The sequence below is a fragment of the Plectropomus leopardus genome, chromosome 18 (assembly GCF_026936395.1).
Source record: "Plectropomus leopardus strain MGB_pleo_1.0 chromosome 18, ASM2693639v1, whole genome shotgun sequence".
Taxonomy (NCBI): Eukaryota; Metazoa; Chordata; class Actinopteri; order Perciformes; family Serranidae; genus Plectropomus; species Plectropomus leopardus.
In genome coordinates, this window is record NC_142193.1 from 23,095,944 (window position 1) to 23,117,550 (window position 21,607).

General features: G+C 39.1%; 1 protein-coding gene across 3 annotated transcripts in view; it reads right to left on the reverse strand.

Annotated features, from left to right (window-relative positions):
* Nucleotides 1–13,974, reverse strand: part of elfn2b (extracellular leucine-rich repeat and fibronectin type III domain containing 2b) — an 87,181-nt gene extending 73,207 nt beyond the window's left edge. For all 3 annotated transcript variants that reach the window (XM_088069216.1, XM_088069214.1, XM_088069215.1), the window contains exon 1: nucleotides 13,866–13,974. The gene's annotated coding sequence lies outside the window, so the exon portion shown is untranslated. The remainder of the gene's footprint in view (nucleotides 1–13,865) is intronic.
* Nucleotides 13,975–21,607: the final 7,633 nt, after the last annotated feature.

Below are 21,607 nucleotides of genomic sequence, written 5' to 3' on the forward strand. Positions count from 1 at the left end.
ACAGTATCGCTGTGAAAAATAAGTTTCTCATAAAAAAACAGGCCTCTCTATTCACACCCTTGAAAAACAATATTTAGAGTAAGCCTAAATGTGTCCCCATAAGATCACGATAATCTCTAAATAAAACGTTAGCATAAATCAGAGACATAATCTATGTTTGGCGCAGCTGAATCAGTCACTTCACAAAGGAAACTCTGGCTTAGATTTAAAGTGGCATTCTTAAAATAACACTGTATTTGTTTTTGTCCGTCATTTATGCAAGCTGGGCAATTTCTTTGTGCCTGAAAAGATCAAATCTATATCTGTAAATCTTAAGTAGTTATTTTTCCTGCAGCAACATAGATTTAATTTGCGACTTAGATTATCTGCTTTTGTCTGAGATCATGCAACCACAGGTGCGGGCTGTTCGGTCCTCTGAATTGAGGTTGTTTAGTATAATATAAAAAAAATTGAATTCATTTCAGCAATCTGACAGAGTACAGAAACTTTTCAGGCAGATATTTACTCATTGTCCTCATCAACTCATGAATATAGTGGATTTCTTTTATGAGAACAAAACAAGAAAAATCTAAATTGATAAGAATCACTCTTGTAGAAGGCTGTGAATTAACAAAAACAGCAACTTATAAATAAAAGTGTATCCATTTTGTTTAATAAGTCCTAGCGCAGTACAGACACACATTCTCACGCACACTTGTCTAAGCTTTTGTCGCCTGGCTGGTGGATTAAGTGTGAGCATTTGTGAAATCATTTGAAACCCTGGGGGTGCGAAGAGGTGTGTGTATGTGTGCGTGTACGTATGTGTGTGTCACTGTGTTTACGCGGGCAATGTGCTGTGCATTTGGCTTAGCTTTGTGCACATTATACAGCATATGTCTGCTTGTGTTTGGGGCCCGCAGTGAGTCTGTGTGATTCAGCTTGGCTGTGAGTGACTGCGCACCAGTAAAACTGCAGTAAAAGAACGTTTATATAAAAAAAGTGCTGGGAAATGAAAAAGAAGAAGAAATGAACTTCCCTTGGCTTGTTTTAACAGAGGATGTACGGCAATCAATATTATTATTGACCGAGGGGAGAGGTAGCATTTGTTTGACTATCGATTATGTGAAGCCAACAGTGTATTTCTACATTTTAGCCTCCATGACTCTCCGCCTGAGAAGCTGACTAAGCATGAAAGAGTCTGAAGCAACCTGAATGGGGAAAACGTAAACTTTAAAAAGAATATTTTTTATATATGAATGAAGGTACACACATGTACACACTGTCAAGGTTGAGTCGCAGTTTAAGAATCAGTGAGCATACTAAAAGCAGCTTCCGAGTGCAGATGTGTGTCTGCAGGCTGTAGGTTAGGGTGAGAGATGCGTTTCTAATCTCTAATCCCCTGGAACAAACTGAATTATTCTGCCCTCCAAACACCTGTCTGTCTATCTACAGTAGACCAGAACTACATTTACACAAGTACTGTGCTTAAGTATAATCTTGAGGTACTTGTACTTTAAATATTTTGATTTCTATTTCACTACATAGTTACGGTTAACATCAAGATGAAGCACAAAATGTAAAATATGATGCTTTATGCTTATAATGCACTCAGCTGCTAAATACCTTCTAATTAAGCAAAATTATGAATTTAAATTGTAACAGCGTGTTTTTATAGTGTGCTATAATTGCTTTTACTCAAGGAAAAGATCTCACTGCTTCATCCACCAAGAGTCTACCCGCCATCCCAGCAATGCTCCTGGCCTGCATTTTCACTCAGTCTGCAAAAGTGTGTGTTTTCCTCCCGTCTCACCCATCACACTCACACTGAACCCCACCTCTCTCTTCCCTTTCCTGTCAGTTTATTAGTTTTAAGTGACATATGTGACCTGAAACCAAAGCAAAATTCATATCGAACTGACAGGGCAGACTGAGAAAGACACTGCAGTAGCTCAAGAAAAATGCTCTCAGAACTCAGGCAGGTTTCAGGACTCTCTCTCATCCAAACACAGGAAGGAAGGAAGGAAGGAAGGACCGATAGATAGATATATAGATAGATCGATAGATAGATAGATAGATAGATAGATAGATAGATAGAGTATTTCACAACACTGACTACAATAACTTTAAAGCTAATAAGGCAATTGCATGTTTTAGGAGGGTTTGTCAATATGTAAGAGACGAGCCGCAGTGCGTGTTTATTCTATATGTGTCGGTGGGTGGGTGTTTGCATTGTAGGTGTACTGTATACTGGAAGGGTCTTGCTCCTAAAAAGCAATGAATGCTCTTAAAAAAAGAGTCTCCCTGAGCAACGTTAAAAATTGAGGGGATCTCATGAGCATCTGCTGAAAGTTTAATGCAGCGCAACAGACATGATTTTGCAACTTCATCATTCATTTTTATTTCTGTCTTATAGGCAATGTTCAGACTGACTTTAGCCCTGCTTTAAAAATAAAAGAAATCAGCCCATCTGTAGGCCTGGCGGTTGTGCCGAGGCGTAAGGCTCCAGCGAAACACAATAGGGTCGTCATTTCCTAGGATACCGCCATGAGGTTCAAAAGAGGAGAAGTCACAGTTTCAAATTATGTCACATCATTTAGGCACAACACAGTGAAACCTGCTCTGCAGTTGCCCAAAGGCTCAATAGCTAGCACACTATCATAGAACAAAAAAATCTGTCACAAAAGACCATAAACAAACACTTTCTGTATGCAATCCCTCTATTGTACATCAGCCACCATCAATCTGAGTGTACCTAAAAGTTCTGTCAGGCCAAGCGCACTGACAGAGGTTAAAAATAGAGCACCCAAGAGCACCTCAGCTGACCCTGTCCCTTTAATTCTGGCACTGTCTGCTGTAACCCTCCAACATCGCAGCTCCAACACTGCGCATGTGTCATACCCCTTAGCTCCCATGGGGTCAAAGAGCATGCAGCCTCTTTTGAGCAGCCTTGGGATAGCAAAGGAACGTCCTAACTCTGTCTCTGATTGGCTTACCCCGACATTCTTACCCAAATCCCACCCAATCCCACTCCTCTTGCCTAAACCGGACAAATCTAACCAATGACAACAGTGAGTGGACAATCTTAGGGAAATTAAGGCAGGTCATTCCTTCACTATTCTAGGATTTTCAAATCTGCATAAAGCAAGTAAAACTAAGCTTAAGTTTTTCTGCAACCAAATGAAATGCTGCAATTCTAGTTGTGTGACATAACAAAGTAATAATACTTCATTACAGTAAATAGGCATTTTTTGGGGAGTATCTATACTTTACTTGAGATTTTATATTTCTGTCAACTTTTATTTATACACCACCAATAAAATGAATACTTTTACTCTACTACATTGCCCCTCAACATTTTAGTTACCTACCTCAAAATAAGAATGAGAGGAAAGGAGGAGGGGTCACATAGATGATTGAAGGCATGGATTTCGTTCTTTAATTATTTTATTTTGCAAAAAAAATATAAATAAATAAATTGTTTTTCTTAAGGTGTAATGTATGCTCGAATTTTAAGGTGGTGTATGTTATGAAGAAATAAGCTTCATAGTTTTCCGATTTCTGACCGCTCACTTTAACAGAATTTACTTGTACTTTCCCTTCCAATACTTTATTATTTTTAATATAATCAGTTACTTTTTAATATTTAAGTACAGTTAGTTTCAGATATTTCAAGACTTTTAATCAAGTCAATTCCAATTCCAAGTCATTTTTCGCTTAAAAAATCTGCACTTTTAGTCAAATACAGCTTTCAGATATTTCATCCACCACTATGTACAGAGTTTTTTAGGTCCCCTCTTATAGTATTGTGTACTAAAGTGAAGGGTTTCAGGGGTTCAGGGTGAATTATTTTGGCAACATTAAGGAGAAGTGTTGATATTTTTTTATTTATGCTTCAAGAACAATTTATTTAAAATCAGGCTGAGTTGACATCTTCCAGGTCAAGACACTGAAACAGTCAGTTACTATAGGCCATGGCACACTAAGACTGCAGACAGATGCGTCAGTAGAACAAACCAGCACTCATCCAACTAAACTGTGCCTAGACATACAGAAACACACACACATGCACACACCAGCACACACACAGGAGCAATAGAGATACTGTCTCTCTGCGAAACTGCAGATGCAGAGTGGTTGACAGAGCTAAAATATTTATACCCAGATCTTAGCAGTCTGTACTAAGAGAGGGAGAGAGACACAGGGAAAGATGGATAAAGAGAGGGAACGAGGGAGAGATTCAAGACGAGAGGCAGGCTACAAGAAAGAGGCCGATGGAAAGTGTCAGTGTGTGTATGTGTTTGTGTGTGTGTGTGTGTGTGTGTGTGTGTGTGTGTGTGTGTGTGTGTGTGTGTGAGTAAGAGGGAAAGCAGAGTGATAACAACATAGAGGGAAAGGGAGAGAGAGAGTGAGAGAGAGAGAGAGAGAGAGAGAGAGAGAGAGAGAGAGAGAGAGATGAGTGTGCAGCACAGATGCCAAATGAATCTAGGGCAGTCCAGAAAAAAAAAACAAGGCATTATTCCAAAATCCACTTTGTATGTGTGTGCAAGTATGTGTACATAATTGTATTTCTATATTTGTGTCTGTGTGTGTGTCTGTGTGTGTGTGTAATGTACGGGTAAATATGTAAGCGGCCATCTAATGTAATCGTAACATTCCAGAGGCTGAAATACAAGCAGGAATACCACAATTTCCTTTTTCGCTCAATCTTTGTGCTTTTTTTATTCATCACCCTGTAACAATTACAGCGCTTTCTGCATCACACCCACTCTTCTTCCAGCATGTTCTGCCTCTCTCTCTCCGTTTCCCTCGCTTTCTCACACATATCCACAGCGAGATCTTTTTTTTTTTTTTATTCTTCATCAAACTCAAACGGCGAAGGATTTTGTGTTTGTGAGCATGGGTGTGGGTTAATAGGGGTGGGGGGTTGGCACGAAGCAAAGATGATGGCAGATGGTGTCCTTACTTAACACACATACTGTACACACACAGACACTAAACACTAACTCAACAGATAACATACACACATGCAGATCTCTGCAAAAGCTTTGTCAGTCTCACTGAAATCACCAGCAGCTACGCTCTGTTTACATGTATCTGAAGTTTTTGTCAAAGTCTGACAGTATCCAAAAATGTAATTACGCTGTTTACATACCTTGTTGACTTTGCTGCTACTAATTTCACACCTATATACCCTTGCCTTGTTATTTTAAATTAATTGCTCTTGTATAATGTGTTTTTATTTCTATTTTTATTTAATGAATATACGTTTAATTATTTATTTTTTACTTTCTCTATTTGTATTCTGCTGCTGCAGCACCAGAATTCCTTTTTAACCTTCAAAACTGCAGCTTTTATTTGGTATGCATTCTTAATTTTTACTCTACGTATTTGGGATATGAAGGACCTGTTAAGTATTTAAAAAATAAGCATTGGCTTTGCAAAAAAAAGATGACCTCATTGGGGGGACAATGTGGCTATTTTTAAAAGCCTCAAGTGTGTAATTAAGTATTACAAAAAGTTTTACTAAAATTTGCAAACAATGCAAAACCAACACCAGACAGCACAAAAAAGTATCCACGAACGAGGACAACCAGTCAAAGTAGAATGAATGATAAAGACAGCAATCCCAAAATGTAATGTCCTCATATGAGGACAAAATTTTTTCAGCTCACATTATTATTCAAAATCGATTTTGGAATAAATAAGCTGCTGCCACTTTGATCTGCTGTTATATTTGTATGCCAGCATTTTACCACACAGGAATGTATTGTACTCATTATCGCCTGTTTGTCTTTTTAAATGGCTGCAATATTTTAACTGGGCCCAATTAAAAACTACATACTCCCACACGTTTATCTCTGCCTTATTTGTTTTACTCACGATAATGTTTTTGATTAAGACTTAAACAATTTCATATTACAGTGCACTGAAAACACGAGTAAATTCATTGTGTATAAGTGGATAGTTCACTGCAGTAAGAGCCTGTAAATAGCACTCCTAACAGTAACAGCTGCATGTTTTATGAGTCATGTCAAGCTCCTTCCTCCTCGGGAGATTATTAAAACAAAACACGTTTCAACCTTTTGTTTCCCTGGAGATCAGATTAGCTGAATTAACGTTTCTTTCTTTAAAGCACTGTATAAACACTTGACTGAAAGTTGCAAGGTACTTTTATTTTGACAACATTAAAGGCATTTCCACCTTAAAGATCCAGTGTGTAAGACTAAGGGGGATTTAGTAACTTCCAGCAGCAAGGATTGTAGATTGCAACCAGCTGAAACTTCTCCTAGTTACAATTTCTTCACTGTTAAATGTTCAGGAGGTTTTTACCGGGAGCCGAATAACCCTGTGGAGGTCTCTTCATTTCCAAAACAAATGGACAAAGTAATTTCACATTAAAAGTCAGAGCTTTGCCAACATTCATTGTAAAAGGACTGATAACTAGCCAATGTGAAAACATGAATGGTTCTATCTACAGCCAGTGTTTGGTTTGTCTGTTCTGGGCTACTGTAGAAACATAGTGGTGCAACATGACAGACTCCATGGATGAAGACCCGCTCCCTGTGTAGATATAAATACCTCATTCTAAGGTAACAAAAACACAATGATTATCATTTTCTAGTGATTATACACTAAAAACACCTACTTATTATATTATTCCATTTTGCCAATATATCCCCCTCAATCCTACGCACTGGACTTTTTAATTGTTGCAGAGAAAGCACAAATTGGTTCAGAAATATTCACCAGAATGCAGGAAATTAACAGTTTGATGCTCAAGGACCCCCAACCACCTGTTTCCCATGTGTCCTCCCCTAATGTTCAAATTAAACCAATGCCCTTGACAAAATGTATCCAGTGTGCAATTCTGTAATCTACATTCTAAAAACAATCAAATATATCATGGGAAAATAAATGTGTTTGTGTCGGTGTGAACAGTCAAGAATGTGTGTTTGTGTATGTGTGGTGGGCTTTTTTTTTCTTGTGGCTGATACATACACATCACACCGCAGATATTCACAGACCTCAGTCAACAACATGACACGTCTCTGTACTGAAGAAGGATGTGGATGTCCATGTACGCATCTGAGCATTCACATACACGCTTCTCCAGTATGATACCACAAGAGAACCAACACCTTCCCTCCAACAGACACGCATCATTACACCGCCCCCTTCTTTCTGCTCAACAGCTTTTCCCCTTCAAAAACAGTTTGTCAATATCACGTCACTTTGCACCCCTTTGTCACTCCAATTACAGCCATAAAGCTCCAAGTTCCGAATCTAGTAACGAGAGAAAGAAATACAGTGTCGTCGGATGATTACTCTCAATGTAAAGATCTGCTGTAGGCTCACTGAACATTGATATTTGGATTCCAATGATTTCCCAGAGGTGCTTTTTACATAGATCTACCTGTGGCTCTAAATGTCATGAAAACAGTATACCAATGCATTCATTTAAGAGTTTGATTCAAACCGGATTGAGGTTATTCTGTACGTGGCACTTTGTGAGCAACACTGGGCTGGAAACACTAGTTTATACTGTTTTCCATACATTTTTTCATCAGCCCTATCTCTTTTAATATTTAGGTTGACAGGTTTCTTCCTTTTTTCCCCCTAGTTACAGGGGTTCTTTTTTGGGAGTTTTTTCTTAGGTGACATGAGGGTCTAAGGGCAGAGGGATATTGTATGCTGTAAAGCCCTCTGAGGCAAACTGTGTTTTGTGAAAATGGGCTTTATAATTAAAATTGAGAAGTATGGAAGATGACAATAGCAGCCTATCAGAGTACTTGCCATTCAAGAGGTTAACACCTTGAAACCTGAGCAAAAAGACATTCTTTTTTTCCCCAAAAAATGATGAGAAAACAATAAGAAATTCATGAGGAAATTATCCAAAAATGATCAAGATAATAGTAAAAAGATTATTGGATATTAGTAAAAAGTACGAGAAAATGAACTGGAAAAATAGTAAAAATAAATGAATAAATAAAAGTCAAAAACAAAGTAATGTCCTGAAAAATAAGTGTTTTAAGGTGTTGAAAATTTGCGTGTCACTCACTGCTTATCATTTTATCTCTATTCTTTTCCTTTTTCCTTTCATATATACTTTAACATTCTTGGTTTCCGTAGTTATCCGTTTCATGTTTCCTCCTCTTAATTCCCTCCCTGAGTTCTCCTGTCTCCAAGCCTCCGGCCATCCACTCTCTCATCTCATTCTCCCATGAAACAGAAAACAGTGGTTTCCCCTATCAACAGTTACAAAAGTACAGCTAATGAACAAACCGCCGTTGCTGTCGACTTTCTGAAACCTCGTTGGCGAATCACTGTCTGCCATGTCTCTCAGTCTCTAGCCCAAGGGGACCTCCCACAGGTTCCTGGCAGTGAAGGAGTGACGGTTGTTGTGAAACATGACTGTCGTATTGATTGCACGGAGCACTGCAACAGCTGTTAGGCTGAAAGAGAGCGCAGTGTGCTATGGCTAAGGATGTGATGTGGAGGAGTGAGCAAGTGTGAATGCCTCCCAAGGGTTATCCCTCTCAGGATCTTTGCATAATCCTTCCTGACGGGTACGGAAATCAATGTGGAGGGCGTGGCTGGGAAAGGGAGGCCAGGGGAGGTGAAGCTGGTGGAGAATGCTAAACCTTCGGGATTGCCAATTGTAGGTCAGAGGACGCACAGTCCTGATTTTCTAAAATATACACTTAGGATAAGAAACATATGAGCACAGGGTGTTATTAAGGAGGCATAATACTGAAATTTGCATCCTTTTGTTACAGAAAATTGTACAGAGGTTTATATTTTCCTTAGCCGTATCCGTAGTTATACAGTATGGTTAAAAACAAAAAGATAAAATACATGGCAAGTTTAAGGCCCAATCAGCCCAAAGTAAGTATAATTGCAGAATAAATTAACCCTTTGAAACCTGAGAAAATTACTTTGAGTTCCCTCAAAAACATGGGGGTAAGGTGACAAGGTATTGAACAAGACATGGCCCAAAGATCAGCAAGAAAAAAAGAAGTTTAATATAAAAAAAGGACAGAAAAAGTTTACAAGTTTTTTTTTAAGTAAAAACCAAAATAAAAAAAACAAGAAATTGACATTGAATGTGCTAAAAAAAAAATTAAAAAATTTCTGGACATTTTTTCCTATTTTTGCAATAATTTCTAATGATCTTCTCCTTTTTTTGTTTTTTTTACACTAATTATAGATAAAAATTTCTTGCAATTTGTGGGACATTTCATGCAAAGTTGGTTGTTGCCCCCCCCCCCCCCCAAGAAAACTGACGATCCAGGTTTTGAAGGATTAGAGAAGTTGAAAAGTTTACATTTGATATGTTTATCTTATTATGTTTGAAATTATAGTCCTGTTTTAAATGCTGTTTTCCCCCTAACATTAACAGTGTAAACAAACCTTTTTATGGCATTGGGAGCTTTAATAACTTGTTGTCTATGTATTAAATAACTTGCCAGTCAACCTGTCACACTGTCACAGCAGTTTCAGTCCTGTGTTTTGAATTGACAGATTTTGTCTTTAAGGTTTATTGAATCTAGAGCATGGAGTTGCTAACAGCAACAATGCAACAAAGCCAGTTGTTGATGGTGAGAAAGAGTTTGGTTTAGTGACTTAGTGAGAGAGATAGTGGATGACAGTCAGCTAGTCAGCTGAGAACACAACTGTCGTCTGCTTCATTGCATGACTTCGGCATTCTGCATGTACTATAATTATCAGCCTAACATTTCCCAAAGGGTATGTGCTGTCACATAGGAATTACTGATATGTAAGTTAAAAGGTCTAGTGTGTATGGGTAAATGGCAACCAGCAACTACAATATTATTGCAATTTTAACACTGTAATATGTTGAGTATCACAGTTACTTATGTTGCAATTTATGGCACTTCTTTTTTTCTTAGCTGTTTATTAGGGCATAGGAAGCAGGATTTATATATGTTTTATATATATATATATATATATATATATATATATATATATATATATATAACTATGATTATAGATAAATGATTTTTTTCTCAATGTTACATAACCATTTCTGCCAGCAGATGCCGCTAAATCCTAAACACTGGACCTTTAATATCCCTTATTTTGCTGGCATTTAATCAGTTTGACAAAACATCTTAAAAATCTTGCCCAACTAATCAGCATGTACTGTAGTAATATCCCATCACTGCATGCAATCCACCACATCAGGACCATCATCCATTTGACCTGTAGCTGAGTGCAAGGCGAATTAATTAGGTCAGAGGAGCCCTAAGTATGTTGGTCTCTCAGTGCACCTAGGTCAGGGAAATATAATGACACTAAAGGCTCTAATTATCAACTATTCAATAACTACTCAAGCTCCTATCCATATGGCTCTCAGTTGGCCCATTCAATTGACAGAAATTCCAGTTAAATCTTGAGTTGTGAGGAGAGAGATGGCTGGGATATTTTTTTTATTCATTCAAGTGTAACTTAATTTCCCTCATCCACCAGAGCAAACGATACTGTTGAGTATATAAACAACCTAGAGAGAATATTCAGTACTTATTTTATCATATTCATGTAATGCATAGATATTTTTAATACTATTTTTGGCGGCATTATGTCCCTGTAATTCTTGTGTTTGGTGTATCCTGTTTTTATGTTGCTGGTAGGGTTACAGCAATTTACCGGTTTCATGGTATCGGGGTATTAAAGCTGACATTTATCATACCGTATGCATTTAATTATCTGCAGTATTGAAAAAAATGCAAGTAGTGCGAATGTGCACCTCCTTTTTCTCCTTGGCTGCGTTTTTATGCATACGTCAATGAAAAAATGGAATCAAGTTCCAATTATAATCAAGCGTTTGTTCAACCCCCAAAAATATGTCTTCATTCCATTAAAGCTAATTGTAACTGATAATAATACTAATAATGATAATTGTTTAACACTGTATACCATGATACCATCAAATGTAATATTTTCTGAGATGGTAATCATACCATGCAAATAGCATACCACTGCAATTCTAGTTGCTGCTGTAAATCCAGTCCTTCACACTGGCATTGTATTCACCAAGAGGACTCCACAGTACCCTATAGCGTGTCTTGGTTTTCACACAAGTGAAGTAAGCAGGAATAAAATTGCACTTCAGGTTTCTTCCAGCATAACATCCATCACCTCTTGAGAGCGACCCCAACAGACAGCCCCATGGATTCCCTGAATTATGGCTAACGTAGTTCAATAGTATTCTGATGAACTCAAGATTACATGGCAACAAGGCAGTGGGTTTGGTAGGTGGGTGGTCATTATTTAGGTCTCCCCGGCCTGCCTCCCCTACTGATTTCCTCTCCCTATTTTTCCTGGTACACCACTGATCTGTGATTGCAATTGATTGGAGACTGCTCATCATTCCTCCAAGGGCGACATCGGGAATCATCGACATCAGGAGGGAATGGATTTAGGGAGATAAGCAGAATGGGATAAATGAATGTGGCAGGTTGAAGAGAGAATGAAGTGTGAAAACCAAAATGGTGCAATAAAAGAATGATATAATGTGGGGCGTTGTAGCTTGACATGTTTGTCTTATGTATCTCTACTTAATTTGAGTGGGTGTGGCCAATGATTGATGGGGCCAGGCTTGTGCATGGATGGTAAAGCTAAAGGGAGAGGTTTTCCTTATTAACTGAAAGCACTCTATACAAAAACAAAAAATCCACCTACTTAGCAAACCAATAAGACCCCTCTGTCATTTAAAGCAGATCCTGATGTTACTCACTATTGATCAGCCGCTGATTGAAGAAACAGTGCTGCCTTATCGACATTCATTTCTGTAATTTAAAGGTCCAGTGTGTAAGATTTAGGGGGATGTAGTGGCAATGAGTGGTGATTTCCTTCAGTGTTCACTGTTCAGGAGGTTTTAGCAGGAGCTCAATTATCAGCAGGGCTCTCTTACTCTCAGATCTGGTCATTTCAATTGGTAAAAATCCCTAAATAAAGCAATTTCATGTTAAGAAAACAGCATTTTTCTGCCATTTTTATCATGGAGGGGCTGCTAACTACTATGGCTGACACAAAAACCAAGTGGCCCTATAAAGCCAATGTTTGGTTTGTCCATTCCTGAATACTTTCGAAACATGGTGGTGCAACATAGCAGTTTCAATGGACAAGGACCAGCTCAATGCAGATATTTAGACTTCATTCCAGGGTAACAAAAACACAACCATTCTTATCTTTAGGGGATTATATGCTTAAGAAAACATACTTATTATATTATGTTCCGTTTCTGCAAATATATCCCCCTAAATTCTGCACACTGGCCCTTTTAGACCAATACCAAATACCTGTAGCAGGTGTCTTCACTTCTGTATTAAATTCAAATCAATATTTTCGCAAGATATAGAAATACACGCAGTGGCACTGTATTTAAATTAATTTGGACTGAATTGCAAATGCATTTACTCTCAAATATATTGAGTCTTAGGTGGCATTTCAATCAAATTATTTTTTCTAGCTTATTTTGGCTGGTTGGCAAACACTCAACTGTAAGTTCTAACTTTTAAGAGTGAATGGCTGTGTAAACAAAAACAAAAGAATGATGCCATCTGCCAGCTTTCTTATTCCAGCCAAACACCCCCATGCAGAGCTCAATTTCTGATTCTTCTCTAAACATTTCCTGTTATTACTCACTAATCACCCAAGTGAACAAGAAATTGCTGCCTGCCTTTAGATCAGGCGTGCAGACCATGCTCAAGCATACACTTGTCACATCTTAGAGCCATTCAATCTCCCCGCTGAAGCCTGTTTTGCGCTCGGTCAGCACAATGCGCTGTCCGTGGTGCTGAAGCTCTGCACTCCGTCCACCGCGCTCTGCTGTTTAGCACACAGATAGGGGCTGATAGACACCTTTACCTGCCCAACACACACCGCCGATTGATTCAACCGACGTAGTGACAGATCATTTTAAAAATGTTGCTCACAGTTGCTAAGTGTTATCTCGTGCCTGGCAGTGGAAAATGTGTGGGCGAAGGAATCTGTGTGGTCCGTCGGTCAGTAGTCGGACACTGTTGCTGCTGCTGGCAGAAAATCTTTATCTCTCTCTCTCTCTCTCTATGTCACACACAAACACACACACACACACACAAACACACGCTGACTCACATGCACGCGCGAGCACAGAAGAACTAAAGGCAGCTGACACCGAAGCCCTCATTGCAGGTAAAGTGTTGCGCCTGTCGTGCGACAGACTAGTAAACACTGCTGGAAACATGGGCCATTCACCCTGAAAAACACAAACTAGAACACACACACACACACTAACACTAACACACACACGCACGCGCATCGCCAGTTTTATCCCCTGCGTGATTCCTCCCTCGATACTAAATCCCTTCTCGCACATCTGTCCATGGCGCGTACTCTGCCCGTCCATCCTCTCCCCGCAGAACCCAGCATAAATACCAGCCTGGCTTCCTGTGACACTTTAAATCTATGACCGCAGATTTTTAATCACTTCTGTTTAAATTTAAACCAAAACATGCAAAAATAGTGCGTTGTGCTACATAACAACTGTAGAAAAAAAAAAAGGGGGGGTAAAATACATACTTAATACCCAGTAACAAAATCTTTATCCGTTATTATTCAATACCACAAGTCCGCTCAAAACCGGACTTAATGCCAACCCCGAACAGAAAAAACATGCCCTCGTAAAATCAACCATATGGGCTTCTGTTGCACCAGAGGACTCAACCCAACAGAGCGTTGGAGTCTAGTGCAGGTGCATGCTTGCTCTGCCGTCGCTTGCATCCATCGCACATGATTTAAAACACCGAGGATACATCACATCATTAAACAAATCATGTTATCACAAGTCTCAAGATAGAAACGTGCATTTTTTTGTACAGTACCTTCACTTATTTCCTTTCCAAATTAAGCGTCGGTTGGCTGAAGCAAAGAGAGAGGGGTTTTTTTTCATCCACTGCTAACGTCGCAGGCTCAGCAGCGCGGCGGGAGAGGATGACTGAGAGAGAGAGAGAGAGAGAGAGAGAGAGAGAGAGGGAGAGAGAGGGTGAGAGAGTGAGTGAGGTGGAGGATGCACAGACCTCTGCGTAGAGTAATATGGTTGAACTGCAGTGGGCATCTGCCTCTACAGCTGTGGAGTGAGTACCTGCAGACACATTTTGTGGCAGCGCTTACTTTCATTAACCACTATGAGGTTAAAACTTGCAGATGGTGTTGATAGAGTATTGAATAAATCACTAAGAATTTTCAATGGGCATACTCAGACAGGCATACAGTGTAACAGAGACATATTTATCAATGCTGTAAAGTAACAACTACATGAAAGAGACATTAATTTAAGAATTTAAATTTAAATCAATATTCGTGAACATGAGTTACTCTCTCTCAAAGCCAGAAACCAGTGAAGTAAGTCTCAAACTTGATGTCATTAAGTATAAAGTCTCAAATTTCTCCATAGACAACAGATGAAAAGCTGCTTTTGTGGACCCACAGAGTATTTTTTTATACCCAAATGAGCTTTATTCTATGTTTTCTATGTTTTATTCTCTGTTCTGAAATACAACATACACCCTGATACTCAGAACATCCCCCTGGGTGTTTGCAGTGTCATCTGGGAACATCTTTCCCAATTCATTGCTTAAAGAACACCTACAGACTTTACACCCACAGTGATCTTCAACTGGCATCCACAGCCCACGAATACCTCCCATCTGGCATACAGAATATTCATCAATTCAGAAAATGTGAGCAGGAGAAAGGTGTGTTCCTGTGTTAAGGGTTTGTAGAATTGTTTTTCTTTTATTGAAGCGTCCCCAAAACCTATCAAGACAGAAATAATTTTTGTAAAAATGATTCACCAATCCCATTTATGTGCATTTTACCCGAGGGTACTAAAGACATTATAAATCCATCTGTCTGCTTATTATTAGGTATTAGGTGATGCGACAAAAAGTGACAAAGCATTCAGAGTAATTTATTAATAGCTTAACTTACATAAACATTGCATGCAGTAGTCCACCTTTTACCTTCTCTCCCCTGGTAATATGGTATTTGACAAGTTGCGATGAGAATGTGTTGCTTGACAATCATGCATACAACGATGGGTATAATTATCGACACAATCGTCAGGGCCTCAATCAAGAAGAACTGCCAGTGGAGAAAGCGGAGGAAGCAAGGAAGAAAAACATATTTTGCTCCATGATATGAACAATTTAATCTTGACCGATTCAGTCACATCTACAGTAAGGGAGGCGTATTATTGACTAAAAATGATCCATGCAACAGGCATCCCATTTCGTAAGCATATTGCAATGATTTGAGGCAATAAAAGATCTCCTTTGCCTGCCGTTACTAGAATTCTGTTTTTTCTTTGTTTTGTCTACACAAGAGTGAAACATGGAGTTGAGGGGGGGAGGGGGCTTGGGGATGGGATATGAACAAGTCTCCAGCAGTTTATGAATCAAGCTGCTGTGAATCCAGAGCTAGGAATGAGAAGACCCTGGTGATGTTTTGTGCATGTGTGTGTGGGCGGGCAGGGACATTGATTCTTCCTCTTTCACATGGAGGAATATGTTGAAGGTGTGATCATACTCAATTAGCACTCTTCCCCTCCTCATTTCTCACTCTATTTTTTTTTTGTCTCCACGTCTTTCTTGCTCACAAAAGCAAGCGCATGCAGACACATGCAAACACACGTGTATACTTCAGCTCATTAACTCGCTCTCTCTCCCCCATCTCTGCCGCTTTTCCCCGTCAGTGGAGGACTATTAGCTCCAGAGACTGATGCGGCACTGAGACTCTCATTAATATTTTCTCATTATCAGTGTCTGTAGTGTTAAGCAAGAGCACAATGGCTTGTCTTGGCATGATGCTTAAAAAATCTGTTATCTATTGCTGCTGGGAGGATGTGTAGTCATGTGTTTTGAGCTTGTCTATGCTTTTACACAACATAGGCCACATTGTGCATGCCATTTGCAAAAATACAGCTGTGCTGCAATACCACTAATTGATAAAGATTTCATGCATCAAAAGAGTCTTCTTACTGCAGAACTGCAACATCATTTCATGTCATACAGAAGATACGGATGCAGCCGCAATATTTTTTTAAACATCCTCAAAGCTGAGTGGAATCCCTGTTTTCAAAAGAACTAAGTGGGAAAATCCTTCACTAGTAATCCTGTCTAGACTTTGTTGGTCAGTACTGATCCGGAGACTGCCTTTATTGGCTGAATGCAATCTAGGGAAATTAGCAGGGCTAGATTGAAAAAAAAAAAACATGAACAGAAGGCAAAAATCAAAGCAAGAGAGAAAAGCAAGCCAGAGACTGTTTCTCCTGACTCAACCTCCATTAGCCCTGCGTAAGAAGTTTTGTTCCATCTTTACCTATGCACATCTGATAATGGCCTCAAGCTAACTGGTTGAGCTGTATGCAAGAGCTGAGCTGGGGGAAAACAGAGACTAAAGCCTCTGTCACATGGTTCCTAGTAAATTACTTGTATAACCTTTCGAGCACAGAGAGAGATTTTCACTATTCACACTTACACTACATTAAGGAACATATCCCTCTTGCTCCTTGTCATGGTAATAGATAGGGCAAGAGATATTCCAGCAGATGGTGGTAATGCAACACTTATGGATGCCAATGGCCATTAAAGTCAATAAAAGAAGAAGACGATGGGGCAAGGCCAGATACACATGTACGTAGAGGAAAATGTCTCTTATTAGTTCCAGCGACATGGTGGGCGAGGAGCTGTTTTTGTCCAGTCTTAATGTTCTTATAATCCATTTAATATCCAGTGAAAGAATGTAAATGCTAAACCATAACAAAATTGGGGTTTCAAATACATCATCAGTGAAGTCTTGAATTTGGTTTGCTTGCTTTACATAAAAGCGTCTTTTGACACATACGGACATACAGTTCACAATAAAGCCATACCAGCATTTTCCCCGAAATGTTACTAGGTCTTGAGGTAAAAAATGGCAGCCTAGATACCAGAAGAAAATGTTAGCACTGTACATTTCTACAAACAATGAATATGTTACGTTACTGCACATTTCATATGCATTATATAAACATCTCTAAAGTGGCATAGTATGAGATGACTTTGTCATCAGTGGAGCAGGGATGGTGGATGGCATGTTACTATTTAGTGAGTCATTGCTTTGTTTCCATTGGCTTTTTAGGCACTTTGGTGGTTTGAAGTGACCCATCACTGTTTTCCAGCAGAGACAGTGCTATGAACAGGGATTATTTTTCACAGCGACATAGCTGCATTTCCTGCCAAGAGAGTGGCACTAAAACAGTTGCTTAAGACATTACTGCTTTTCTAGTGGTGATTGTGCCCCTAAATGTGGGTATTTTACACTAAAACTTGATCTTTTCCTAACCATAACAAAATTATTTTTGTGCCCAAACCTAAGCACATGTTAACCACAGCATTATTGAGACTTACTTTCAACATATCCACTACATGATAACATGAAAATGTAACATATCTAGGGTTTGCTGAAACATATAATGCAAACATTTTTTTTTCTGGTGCTGGAAATTTGTGTGACAGATTTCCCTGAATATCAATCCCTGCTCCCATTCACACATGACCCTTTGCAAAAAATGTTGCTGAATGTTTCAGGGACAGACTGAATGTGTGAAGGGTGCTTGAGAGGATTGGACTGGAGAAGATGGACCGCAAGAGAAACAGAACATGAATGTCAAGTTTGACTATCAGCATCAAATTTTTAACTAAATTATTCGTTTTTTGAGATACTTTATCATTGATTTGTGTCAAGGTTTTGTTTTGAACCGTTGGGTTCTAGATGACAGAACAGTCAATCAGAATCATTAGGAATCTATCTGTGGCAAACATCATAGCTCTCTATGATGAGATTTGATGATTTGTTGAGATACTCTGTCTTGTGTTGGACACACAGAAAGGCAGACTGATTGCTCGTTGTCAGGCCCTGTCATTAGTGGGCCACTATAAAGGTAAAGAGATGGCTCATATTTCAAAAGCATCATTTTGTCCGACCACAGAAAGTCACATCTCAGGCCGATTGTCTTACGGGACCCAAAAGATGATGGCCTGTCTGCTTGCATTTCTTAATAGCCTCATCCAGCTGTCTAGTCATAAATAATTCTCTCCTGCCTTCACTCTCATGTACAAAGCTGCTTTGATGCGGGGGACTCTTTTCTTGACAGCCAAACAATTAATAGCAGCTCTTATATTCTCAACTTACTGCCAGGGACTTTAATTTTGGATCCTTCTTGTGAGGCTAACTATTAGTGTGAAGACAAGTAGTTGTCATCATGCCACTACTTAGGGTTCTGGGGGCTTTGACATTGGCTGCTCCATTAATGAATCTAATTTCAGATGCCTTCCCTTTCCAGAAATCTTTCCAGCCTGGTGCATTCCCCTCTACACTTTTCTACTTGATTTATTTTTTATACTTTTCCAGGGAAGCTTTGGTGCCCCTTGTCAGCTCCATCTGCTTAAGTGTTGCCTCCACTCTAAGTCCAACTTAAATCACACTGTCATCCATTTTTGTAGTCAGTAATGTAAATTTGTTTTAAATGTATTATCAATAGCCTTTGTAAAAAGGCTATTGATAATACGTTTAAAAGGCAAGGAGGCAAGGAGGCAAGGAGGCAATTGTTTGTAAGTTAACTTTTGGAGGGAAGTTAATGTGGATTGTTGTTCAAAGTCTGTAGCTCTTGAGTTGTGTAGGCTTCAGTCTGGCTCAGTGTCTGCTCTGCCTATGCTTTTTGCAAGATTTGATTGGCTGTATCAACATCAGGTATCTGTATACTTACATTATCAAATCATCACATAGAAATTTCAGACTTCTCCCTTTTGATGTCTGATTTTTCTTCCCTTTAAAGAATAAAACACAAATAATTCACTACAGAGCAGATTTGTATTCTGTTGCAGAAAAGAAAAAATCTTAAATCTAAGTTAGACTTACAGTATTTCTATTCTTTAAAAGTGTTGCCTTGGTTTCTACAAGGCTTGCCTCTAGGTGGACAAGGTTTTCATGATTTTGTTTCTCTTACCAAACAATTATTCCCTGAAATTGTTGTGTTGCTTTTTTTTTTTTTTTTTTTTTTTAGAGTTTTAGAGGCCAGTTACAGGTCTGACACTCTGCCTTTAAGTGTTAGCATTTCAGTCTTTCACTGTTAAGCACCTTTACTGTGTTTGGCTAGCCCGTTCTCATTCCCAGGTGGTCAAATAATTACACCAAAGACACCTTTCACATCTTAATGAGATGCACTGGACTTTCAGCTGACTCAAATGTAAACTCATACACAGAAATACTTGATGCCAAGAGCAACTGAAGTAGCACAAAGCGCGAGAAAGTCTGCAAAGTGCAGGAGGGGAGAAGCATGGTCAAACAAACAAGACTATCACCCAGGAGACTATTATTTGTGTCCCATGTGAAGCCAAAGGTCTGTCAGTGTTGTTTTTAACATAACATTTTACACACAGACATTGCACACTGACATTTTGCACTGACATCACTCGAGATAGATTTATATTATGTTGCATAATTATAACAAAAAACACAATCTTTTTTTAACCTAATTACATAGTTTTGTTGTTTCAGCTGTGCATCACATAAATAGACTTACAGGTGCCCTGTGCATTCCCATGAGCAGTCAAGGGGCAAGACAAAGCTTTGGCATTTGACAACCTTTGAATGGTTTGGCTTAAGACTCTGCAAGACTGATGAAATAGCCCTTTCCTACGGCACATCAACACATTGTGAGTCATTGTTTCTTCTGTCTTCAATATGATATTTCAAAACACCTGTGTGTGCGGTGTGTGTGTGTGTGTGTGTGTGTGTGTGTGTGTGTGTGTGTGTATGTTCTGTTGCCTGTAATTGTGGTTGCCAGATGACAAATGGCTCATGTATTCACCTACTCTTGTTTTTAAGAAAATGTCATCAGTATTAAGGACTGTTCTGGTCTGCATGTAATTGTAAACCAGTGGTTTTTGTGGTGATATGTCATTGTGCATATGGCAGTGTTACACAAACAACAGGTTGTCTTCACAGACTATTAGGCGTATCTTATAGTCCCACATTTCTATGATTGTTATAGCAAGGCGTGAAATGACTGCTCTAAAAATCTGAGTATGCAGACAAGACTATAAATTTAAAATGGAGGAGGCACAGAATAAATTATAAATATGGAAAATTAAGAACATTTCTTACAGATTCTCAGTTGATCTTTACTGCCTTTTTGACTGTATCATGCCTGTCAGCTTAATTTAGTCAATTAAGTAGGCTTGTTTATCTGTGTCTTTAATTTCAGTGACAAAAAACAAATCAAAACTTGCACTAGGAAAAGTTTAAAGTTGCCACAGCTGCTGTCTAAGTTCCACCTCTGGTCCTGCCTGGCGCCTGTTACTTTTGGCTGACATCCAGTCCATCTTTTGACTAACTCAGATGCACAATGAACACATTCCGTACAGATTGCAGGATTGTTTACTAGAAGAGGTATCTCAGCTGACTGGCCTCACGACTCAAGCGCTGCAAGTGTGTTTCCATGGTAACCAAGTATAGTATTGAGGAGAGGAGCAAAGAGTGAGAGACACTGAGGCTAACCCTGAGCACTGTATTCCCTCTTTTTTTTTCCACTTCTCTCTCTCCATGTCCGTTATGCTTTCAGAGGCGGCTGTGGCCTGAAAATCACATCAGAGCCATGCTATGGCATGAATGCTACATTTCTTAGAGACTGTGTCTTGGTAATATTTGTGCTTATGCAATTCTGTTTTCAATCCTTTAATATTATTGCCTATTAGTGCCCCAGCTCAGCAAAGATGCACACATTATTGATTTATACATCAAATTTTCTGGTCTGGAGGTTGTTAGAAATGCCTTGACACTATTTGGAGCCCAGAGAAGGCCCATAGAGACAGCTTATGCAAAGAGCTCATAGTAAATCCAGTAAGCAGCAGTAATTAGAACCCACTACAACAGATTTTAGAATAAGGCCCCAAACTAGAGGAAACATGACATAAGCATGTCAGTTTTGGTTAATTTTGCTTTTGGCACTTACTAACCAGTAACCAATCATTCAACTTTTAAGAAAAAAAAGGGTGTGACATACAAGAGGCCTTTCCTTTTAGTCTGGCACTCCATTAACTCACTGAGCTTTAATGGCAAACTTCAAAGCACTATCCATTGAGCAGTGGTAAAATTGTATTTTTTAAGTTAATATCTTGCCTTTTTTAATTGCCTGTTGGCTTAGAAGGCTGACAGCCCGCAAAACAAATTAACATGCGGAAAATAGCGCCAACTGCCCACTCTGTCTCAACTGGTTAGATAAAAATTAGCCTAGGCTGCTCTGCACTGCACATCACGTGGGTCGGGTAAGAAGTAGTTAGCAGCACCACTTACTTGGCAATTAACCTACCACTGATTACGTCCTCCAGATGATGGGACATGCTGCTGCAGAAACACGGTGGCCAACATTCAGTAAACCGAAACAGAAACAGAAAGCCCTTTTAGCATTATTAGCAACATAAGCTGTGCTAACACTGCTAACGATGATAACAGTAACCATACTGCATTCCATTGCAGGTCGGAAGTTAAGAATTCCATGCCGTTTTTTCCAAATTACAATTCC